The sequence below is a fragment of the Ahaetulla prasina genome, chromosome 9, assembly GCF_028640845.1.
Source record: "Ahaetulla prasina isolate Xishuangbanna chromosome 9, ASM2864084v1, whole genome shotgun sequence".
Lineage (NCBI taxonomy): Eukaryota > Metazoa > Chordata > Lepidosauria > Squamata > Colubridae > Ahaetulla > Ahaetulla prasina.
The window spans coordinates 30,238,992-30,249,285 of NC_080547.1; positions in this window are offsets into that span (position 1 = coordinate 30,238,992).

The following is a 10,294-nucleotide window of genomic DNA, read 5'->3' on the forward strand; positions in this document are numbered from 1 at the left end:
TTGGAAGTCATTTTTAGAAAAATCACATGGAATCTTTCTATAAGCCTCATCCTATGTAAATGTACTTCTTTGTTTCCAGTTTCTTGTGTACTAATGTTAATGTTTCGGTGATTGGTGCATTTCAAAAGCTAATTACTGTTGGGAAATAGTTATTATTTAAATGATTAATTTTACTGACTTTAATGAAAAACATTCAACCAACTGATCTTACCAAATGCAGATTCAATCATCCAAACCTGTTTGGAGCCTTCCTTGCCCTGTGCAAGTTTGCTGTGACATAGCCAGGTATCTCTAAAACTAAATCAATGGATCGAAACTGATCAAGGAGAGAAGCAACCTAGAACTAAGGAGAAATTTCCTCACAGTTCGAACAATTAGCCAGTTGAATGTCTTGCCTCCAGAAGTTCAACTGGAGGTTTTTAAGAAGAGACTGGACAGCCACTTGTCTGGAATGGTATAGGGCTCCTGCTAGAGCAAAGGATTGGACTAGAAGATCTCCAAGGTCCCTTCCAACTCTGTTATTCTGTTAAGCTTATGTAGTTTATTTGGTTTATAACAACTCTTTTTCTAGTTAAGGATATTTAATGAAAAGCTATCATTTTAGATTAGGGACAAACAAAGATTTGCAAAGAGAAACATCCAGAAGAGATAGTGGGTGAGACCAGTCCTCCAAGTGTGATCATTCAACAGAGCCATATGCATAGAGTATGGCTGGGGAATTCTAGGAGTTGGAATCCACATATCTTAAGGCTAAGGTTGAGAAAGACTGCACTAGATCTTGATCTGAGTAGCTTACATTCTAATTTTCCTTATCAGATGGTTTCCAGAAATTGGATCAGACAAAGCTTAGATTCTGGAAATCAGTTTAATCCTCTCCTTCTTTTTGAAGTTAAAGCATTGGGAAAGTGATGCCAGAGGATATATGTTCATCTAATCATATAGAATATAATTCTTTATTGGCCAAGTGTGATTGGACACACAAGGAATTTGTCTTGGTGCATATGCTCTCAGCGTACATAAAAGAAAAGATACCTTCATGAAGAATCATAAGGTACAAATAAGCAATAGTCGTAGGATACAAATGATCAATCAAATCATATCAGGAAACAGGCAATATAAATCATAAGGATACCAGCAACAAGGTTACAGTCATACAGTCTGTAAGTGGGAGGAGATGGGTGATAGGAATGATAACAAGATAAATAGTAATGCAGACTTAGGGAATAGTTTGACAGTGTTGGGGGAATTATTTGTTTAGCAGAGTAATGGCATTCGGGAAAAAACTGTTCTTGTGTCTAGTTGTTCTGGTGTGCAGTGCTCATATATTACATGTAATATATGCTTTGATAATCTATATTACATGTAAAATATATTGAGAATACAGTGAGTGATTGTGGACAACAGCAAATCTCCTTTATCTAAGGTGATTCTTGCTACAGGTGAAAAGCCTGGAGAATCAACCACCATAACTATCACTGCATTGCACATTTCTTTAATTACAAATAAACCTACTTATTTCCACTGTTATCTGTGTATAAGTATAGTTAATCAATATACAAGTGCATTTCATTTGCTTACATAAATTTGTAAGTTAGCTGCACTAAATTTCATTGATGTTCCCAAAAAATGTTTCATCTCTATATACTTTGATTTGGACATGCACATGTTCCTTTTCAAATACTGATAAATCATGGTTTTCCTATGGATAAATACCCAACCCAGTGACCTGCCATTGTTATATCAGCATGTGATACTGAATGAATCAGTTGCAAAAATAACTGCACAATAAGTGAATTGAATCATGTACCACAGCAAACTGAACCAATTTTACTTACGAAATTTATCTCTACTCAAAAAGCAACTTTAAAAATTCAATTCATGAATCTCTTCCCACTTGTAGGTATCTTTATATTAGGGAATATAGTCCAGAGTTGCAGGAGGGAGAGGCTCTTTCCTAGAGGATAAAAAGGCAAGAGAGTTTGAACGTCTGATTGGCAGGAAGATAATAAATAGAGACCCTCCCTAGCAGTTCACAGAGCATATCTAATAGCTGCACAACTATTTGCTTTAGTCTGGCAAGATTCTGTCTGTAAGTGAACAACACTAAAGAATTACTCAGAAGTAATTCCACATGTTATTCTTGGTACTTTGGGCCTGATGCTTTATCCAGTACTCCTCATTCAACATAACCCATCATACATGAATATTATAGGTGAACAAGTCACCATTCAGCCAGTTTTCTCATCTTACAAGTAAATGTCTTGGAATTGATCCCAACATGCTCACGTACTTGTTTTTGCTTAGACTAGATATCTTTTTTGCCTTAAGAATCCAATCAAAGAAGGCAACTATTCACATAAAGTTGTCAAAGAAGATTCTCTTAATCCCCTTCTTTGAGCCCTGCATGGTGTGCATGTGTTTACATGCAAAGTGGGGAGGGGGTGGACAGGACTGTTATTTTCATCCTTATTTTTAACTACAAAATGTGTCACACCTGGAAATAATTAGAATAAACCTTTACTAATTTAGAACTAATTGCTTTCCAAGGAAGCTTCTGCCCAGGAATAGCACTTGAAGCTTAAATAAATGGAGCTGCTCCACACATCACTGCCAAAAACAGCATAAAAACATTTGACTTGCTTTGAGTATATTTTATTAGCTAGAGATTAAGCAATTTTGTTTACTTTTATAAAAAAAAAGCTTGAAGGTCAGCACTTATATTTATTTATTTACTTACGTATTGCTCAAACTTGTAGGATGACCATGTGAATCTATTTGCCATTAATAAATGACAGAGTAAATATCAGTATCTTTTCTTGTTTTGGGTTTCAAAATTTTATTAATTTATCAAAGCATAAAAATACTAAAATATAAAGAAAAAATGAAAATAAAGGTAAAATAGGTGAGGAAAAGGAGAAGAAGGAAAAGTGTGGAGTAGAGAGAAAAAGGGGAAAAAAGCATTGACTTCCAACTCCTTTTGATGCAGTAGAATAAGGTAATAATAGAAAATCTCAACTTCTTACTTATATCAGCCATTTCTATAAGATCAAACCTATCTAATCAGCAAAACCCAAAATCAACGTTTCATCTTTTTTCACCTCAAGCACAAAGTCCAAAAGGGGTTTCCAAGTAGAAACAAAATTAATTGTGTTCTTTTCTTAAATCAAAGCAGTCAATTTAGCCATCTCTGCTAACTCCATCAACTTTTGCAGCCATTTGTCCATTGTGGGAATCATAGTGTCCTTTCATTTTTGTGCATAAAGTAATCTTGCTTCTGTCAACATATATAACATCAAAGAATCAATAACTTTTCAATAGAAACAACCATCCAATCCATAAAAACCAAGACTGTGGATTCTAATCCAACCTTAGGAATGAAAATTGGCTAGATTACTTTGGGCTGGTCACTTTCTCCCCACCTTCCAGAGATAGGAGACAACAGCATTCAAACACTATACTGAATCTATCAAAAATAAAGGTGAGGTAAAAAATCTGATAAATATCACCCATATATTTGTGTGTTTCACATTGGAGATATTAGACATGTAACTATGAATGCCATTGTTCTCTTTTTTATATTAAAATTGCCTGCCAAATGCCTCAAAATCTGAATATTTCTTGTAAGCTTCCTTCAAAACAGATCTTTGGAGCTTATTTCCACATAGCTTGAAGGCCATGAACATCCTTAGCAAAACAGAAAACAGGAAACTTCACTACCCTGGCTAAGAAAAATTGAGTTCAGATTTTGTTTCAGGGCCAAAACTTATGTTTTATTGGAAATCCATGTTTGGATCTCCTAGCAAAGTGATTTTTCTTTTTTTTTTAAAAAAAGCCATAGACTGTGGGAGCTGAAATCTAAGCCTTTTCCCTCATACTCTGACATGTTGCAAATCATCTCTAACCACCAATCCTTCTGTTAGTCAGGGAGAGGAAAACATTTTTATATGCTAAAGTACATGACTTCTTAATATTATAACACGGATATTATGCAAAGTGAAACTGACAAGGCTTTTCTTTCTTCTCTTCTTCCACCCCTTGCCCTACATGTTGAAAATAACAAGGCTTTCTTTCCTCAACAACCTGTTACCTACGATATTCAAAATACAAATAAAAAAACTTGAAATGCTCCTTGCAAATTACAATGTATTTTCTTATCTCTCCAACATTAATAAGATTAGCAGGATCCTAGATGGTTAGGAAATTTCCATACAACACCACAGTTTCTGGGAAAGTGACTTGGGAAATGATTTCTCCACTTTGGGGTTTGAGCAACAGAAGAATCAACAAATATACAAGCACTTTCATCTTTCTTTGATCCATGAATGTTCAGATCCACATTCCTCATGACATCATGTACTCTACCTAAGAGCGATCGCAAAAGCTTGTGGTTGTCCATCAATAGGATTCACGTTCCTAATTTACATACCGGGAATATCACCACAGGAGAGCCAGTTTGGTGTACTATGGTGGTTAAGAAACCAGGCTAGAAGCCAGGAGATTATGAATTCTAGTCCCTCCTAAATCCAAAGCCAATTGAGTAACCTTGGGCCAGTCCCTCTCTCTGAGCCCTAAGAAGGAGGCAATGACAAACCTCTTCTGAAAACTTGCCTAGAAAATTGCAGGGACTAGTTTAGGCAGTCACCAGAACTCAACAAATGACTCAAAGGCATACATACTTGTACAATACCCACTATCATTCCATGTCCATTTACCCATAGCACATTAAACACCAAGGAGATGTCACACAACTTTTCTTTACTCCCTGCCCAGTGATACACCATTTGCCAATCAGTCCATTTATTCTTACACATACTTTACTCCCACTATATGTTGTTCTTTCAGTACTTAGTAACCAACCTTCTGTGCCATCTTATTGCAAAAAGCATCCTAATTCAACCTTATTCATGTTATCATATCTTTTTTCTTTCTTATGAGTTTCCCATTTAAATCCTTGGTTGGAGGAGGTCAGTAGATAAACTATAGTTGGCCAAAATCACCAGTAATATATCAGATGAAAGGATTTTCCAGCAACATGGCATCTCCAGTTTAGATGATCTCTGCAAAAAGCAAGCCAATAAATCTTTCCCCAATCTCATTTCACATTTCTGCTCTTGGTTTGTCTCTCTCTCTCCAAAGTGTTTGAAAATGATGTTTATTATTTTATAAAGAATGATGAGCTTTTTCTGATATTTCAAAGCTGGCTGACAATTCTGTTAGCGATTATCAAGAAACTTTTGAACTACGACAGCAAAGGCTCTGACAGAAAATGCACAAATCTTTTAACTGTAAAATAGCACCAAGTCTGCAGTCTAAACAACTTGAATATTCATGCAATTCATCATATTTTGTTATTTTTCTCTCTTTCTTTCTTAATGCTTCATCTGTCTGTTCCATGTAAGCTGAGAAAAATCTTCAGTTTCTTTCCACAAAAGAAAACCACTGTCTTTTAAATTTATGATGGGTCTGACAAACATAACTAATTTAATTTTTCACCAATTTCTACAGAATGTAGTATATTTCAATGTATGTATGTTTTGTCTTTGTGTGTGTGACAGCAGCTGTATATTAACTCAAATATATTGAAAGGGGAATGCAGAAATTAGATGTAAATGATCCCAGAATCTAAACAATAAAGTATGGGTAACTTGTAAACATAGGGACGCGGTGGCTCAGGGGCTAGGATGTTGAGCTTGTCGATTGAAAGGTCGGCAGCTCAGCGGTTCGAATCCCTAGTGCTGCCGTGTAACGGGTTGAGCTCCCACTACTTGTCCCAGCTTCTGCCAACCTAGCAGTTTTGAAAGCACATAAAAATGCAAGTAGAAAAAATAGGGACCACCTTTGGTGGGAAGGTAACAGCGTTCCGTGCATGCGATGGGGTGAGCTCCCATCCTCATCACAGCTTCTGCTAATATTAATAGGTACCATCTTGGTGGAAAGGTAACAGTGCTTTATGATTTCGTACTAACTACAACACCACACAAAAGTCAGTCAATAACCTCAAAACAAAGATGAGCACCACCCTGTATAGTTGGCAATAACTAGCGGAGTAAAATCCTCAGAAAATCCTATTTGAATTCATAATTATTTATTAATGTATTATCTTAAATTGATATGCCGCCCATCTTACTGTTAAGTGACTAGGTTTTACTTAAGGTAAATATTTTATCATTAAGTGTACTAATTCTTAACCACAATAAATATGAAGCACAAAGAAATCATTCAAATAAAAATACTGTGACACCATAATGAACAATGGCTAACCAAATATGATTTGTTAATGTAACCGCTGGTAACATTCATGTATCACCCTAAGCCAGAAACCATGATGTAACTATGCAATGTCTGAGTTCACACAACACTGTGCCAAAAATAACCAGTCACTTTATAATTTAATGCAAAGTTGACAACTGTAAATGTTACTGACCTAGAAATCCAGCCAATGGCAAGGGATGCTGTTTATCAACCTCAGAAGTGGCCTTGCTATCAATGCTATCAAAAGATACTATTAGCCAACATTCTGTCTTGGAATGGCATCACTATGGCAGTAACCAGTTGTGTTTGGCATTGGGGTCAAGAGTGGAAAATTAGTTTGTTTTTACATGAGATGTGCCCATGAACACATACAAATGATGTATGAGTCAAATCTTTTTGGAATTCTTTGAAAGATATTGCCTGTCCCTTTGAAGCATTTGTGTCATTCTAAACAGCAACTGTCTCTACTGTACCTTTCAAGTCTAGATAAAATCCAATCAAGCCAGCAGCAATTTGTTAGTGGTACCTCTAGTTCCTCTAGTTATTTACTCCTAGAAACCTGAGACCATCATTCTCTACTGTCATTCTCCACTTCCCTTGTGCAATCAAAATTTCATCTTTATCTTTAACACTTGAAAAATCACAGTTGTAAATCACATAGAAAATCTATGCTGAGTGGTAGAATCATGTACAGGAGTCTTTCATGAAGCTGCTACTACTTGTGTAAATGCCAGTGCAAGAGTTGATTTTAATAACATCAAAGCAATGCAATCCAATGACTTCAAAGCAATGCAAAAATATTAGTCAAACAAAGTTTGAACCAGAGAGAACATCTACTCCTTGGATCATTTATTGTTTGTTTGTTTGGCCACCCATCTCCCCAAAGGTGACTCTGGGAGGTACACAAGAAATAAAACAGCCAATATAAAACATGAAGATAACAATCTAAAAAAAGCCACAGTAATAAATGACATAAAAACAAAAATAACCATGGCAAAGGTAAAATAAGAATGGCCCCCTCAGCTATTGAGCCATCAAGACAAATCTCAATTCCCTGGGAGGTCCAGACTTGGCAACATAACAGCTTTTGAGGGCTTTTAGAAAATCAAAATGAACCATAAATAGGGAGCAATCTAATTTTAGGGGGAAGGATGTTTCATAAAACCAACCAGAGAAAATACGTTTCCTAGGACCCACCAGATAACAGAATAACAGCGATGGAAGGGACCTTGGAGGTCTTCTAGTCCAACCTCCTGCTCAGCCAGGAAACCCTATACCATTTCAGACAAACAGTTATCCAATCTCTTCCTAAAAACTTCCAGTGTTGAAGCACCCATGACTTCTGGAGACAAGTATTTCCACTGATTAATTGTTCCCACTGTCAGGATATTTCTCCTTTGTTCTAGAGTGGCTCTCTCCTTGATTAGTTTTAATCCATTGCTTCTTGTCCTGCCTTTAGATGCTTTGGAGAATAAGTTGACTCCCTCTTCTTTGTGGTAGCCGCTTAGATATTGGAACACTGCTACCATGTCACCCTTAGTCCTTCTTTTCATTAAAGTAGACATTCCCAAGATGAAGGTCACCAGCTCACAGTACCCACAGCTTTCCTTCTCTGCAAGATTTAATGGGGCAGACTGGTGTAATCAAGAAAGGCTGATGGTGTCTCAAATTGACTAACATTTAAGACATAGACATGCTGTCAGCTAGACATGCTAAAATTGTTGTTGCTGTTATTATTAGGGCTGGTCACACAGTCAACCAGATGTTCAGGCTGGATTTGGCATTTTTATCCACCTAATCAAGTCCTTTCCAAGGCTCTGGAATAGACAGGTGTTGTTGTTTGATTGGTGTTAAAAGTATCATCACAGTATGTAACCTATTCCAAGTAAAGCTGCTGCTTATTATTATTTACACAAAATGACAGTATACACAGCAAATGAGATAACTATGCTGGATTTCCTATCACAGATCACTAGTCGAACACTTCCCAAGCATTTAGGACTGCATGATGTATCGGCGAATTATGCGAGCAGTTCCCAGTAAGGTGGCCTTCTGCAGCTGACCAATGGTAATCTTGTCAGCGCCAATTGCTTTTAAGTGCTTGCCTAGGTCTTTAGGCACAGCTCCCAGTGTGCCGAGTACCACTGGAACCACCTGCACTGGTTTATGCCAGAATCTCTGATGATGATGATGATGATGATGATGATGATGATGATTTCCCATTGAGGTGTCCAGAGAGTTTTGTTTTATCGTCACCCTTCTGCCTTAGGAGAGGAATTGGATAATAAGGATGTAAAAATCAAAGCCACTGATCTAATAAGACTTTTGTGTGGAATTAGTGGGAACAAATACTGACAGATTGCTAACATGTAACAGTGAAAATTACCGACATGGTGAGGCTCTTGCACCCTAACCAGCACCTTGTTTTATCCCATTAACAAAATTGATGAGACAAAATTGCTAATAGGAGAAAACTTTCAGATTGGATTATATCATTCCTCAATAACTTCAGCCATGAAATAAAAGGAATGGCAGAATATGAACAAGCTGTGAGCCCCCAAGTTATCCTCCAGTGAACATTGATACAACCAGGAAAAGGGTATAAGATTGCAGTTTCTAATCAACAAAGTGAGGGTTGGGGATATGTATTATTTAACTTATTCTTTTAGATTAATTTTAAGAGTCATGTTATACTAAAACCCAGTGTGGTTAAAATGTTGAACTAGGATTGGGGAGATCCCCACTATTGGCCATGGAAGCTCACTAGGAGAAGAATGAATGTAAAGGAAGAATGAATGTCTGTTCTCTTTAGAAGAACTAGTCAACGGAGCTCTATAATCTTCCTTTCAATCTATTCATTTGCCTACACAAGACAGCCAAACTCCTAATATTTTGCTGAGGATGACCCTAGGTAGACTTTCAAAAAGTTCTCCTTCTCTTTGATTCTAGGATTCAGTGGAAGGAGATTCAGTCTAGTGGAAAATGTCCAGGACTTCTTGTTTACCCTTATAGAGGAAACAGGCTGGGTGACTTTGGGCTAGTCACTTTGAGCTCACAACAACAGGCTCAGGTGACGAGCCAGTTGGCCAATCCTGATATAACCCATAAACCAACGCTGATTGTTTTTTTTTTTTAAAGTGTACCATGTCTTGCAGGCAAAATGGTAGGAAGAAAAAAAGAACCAGGTCTTAGAATGTTGATACTTCTCATTCAAGCAAAACTCTGGTACTGTAGGTAGCAGGCATTGGCATCTGTTAGAAAACAAAGATGGGCAAGTCATAAAATGTCCTTTTCATGATCACAAATGTCCTTCTCATGACCCGTTTGTCTGGTGTCAAAATGCAAGCACAAAACCTGTATTTCATAATAGGCATATTTCATCATTTTTCATCATGACTTTGATGCCAGATGTTTGCTGCTTGCTCCACCACCATCTTCCCTTAAGGGGATTCCCCCCCCCCCCGCTTTCATTTGCAGCTTTCTTAATCTCTTTTATTTCTTAGAAGTTCTAATCTCCTTCTCTGAATCTCCCTTGAAAGCCTTCTTGCAGTCTGGATCACTGTTTCTCAAAGCCAGCAACTTTAAGATGAGTGGATTTCAGCTCCCAAAATTCTCTAGACAGCATGCAGCTGGTAGTAGAATCCATGCATCTTTTTTTTTTTTTCATAAAAAGGTTTTATTTTTACAATCTTATCAAACAGCTCATCCAATGTACAGTTATATACAATTAGTCGGGCTTGCCCAGTCACCACCACCCTTTTTAACACTCTTCCCTCTTCTACCTTCTTCTACTTTCCAGACCTTCCTCCCCTTCTCTTATCTACATCCTCTCCTCCCTCCACCCTACACCTTCCTTCTCCCTCTTCTACCCCTCTTCCTTCCTCTTCACCTCTTTCCTACCTCCTACTCTCTCCTCTTTTCTCCCTCCCCACGATTCTAAAACGCTTACTGGGCAGAGCCGACCCTACATTAATTATATTTATACATCTTCAATAATCCCTGTACATTAACCATCACTCCATCCTCTACCCTCAACCCCCGA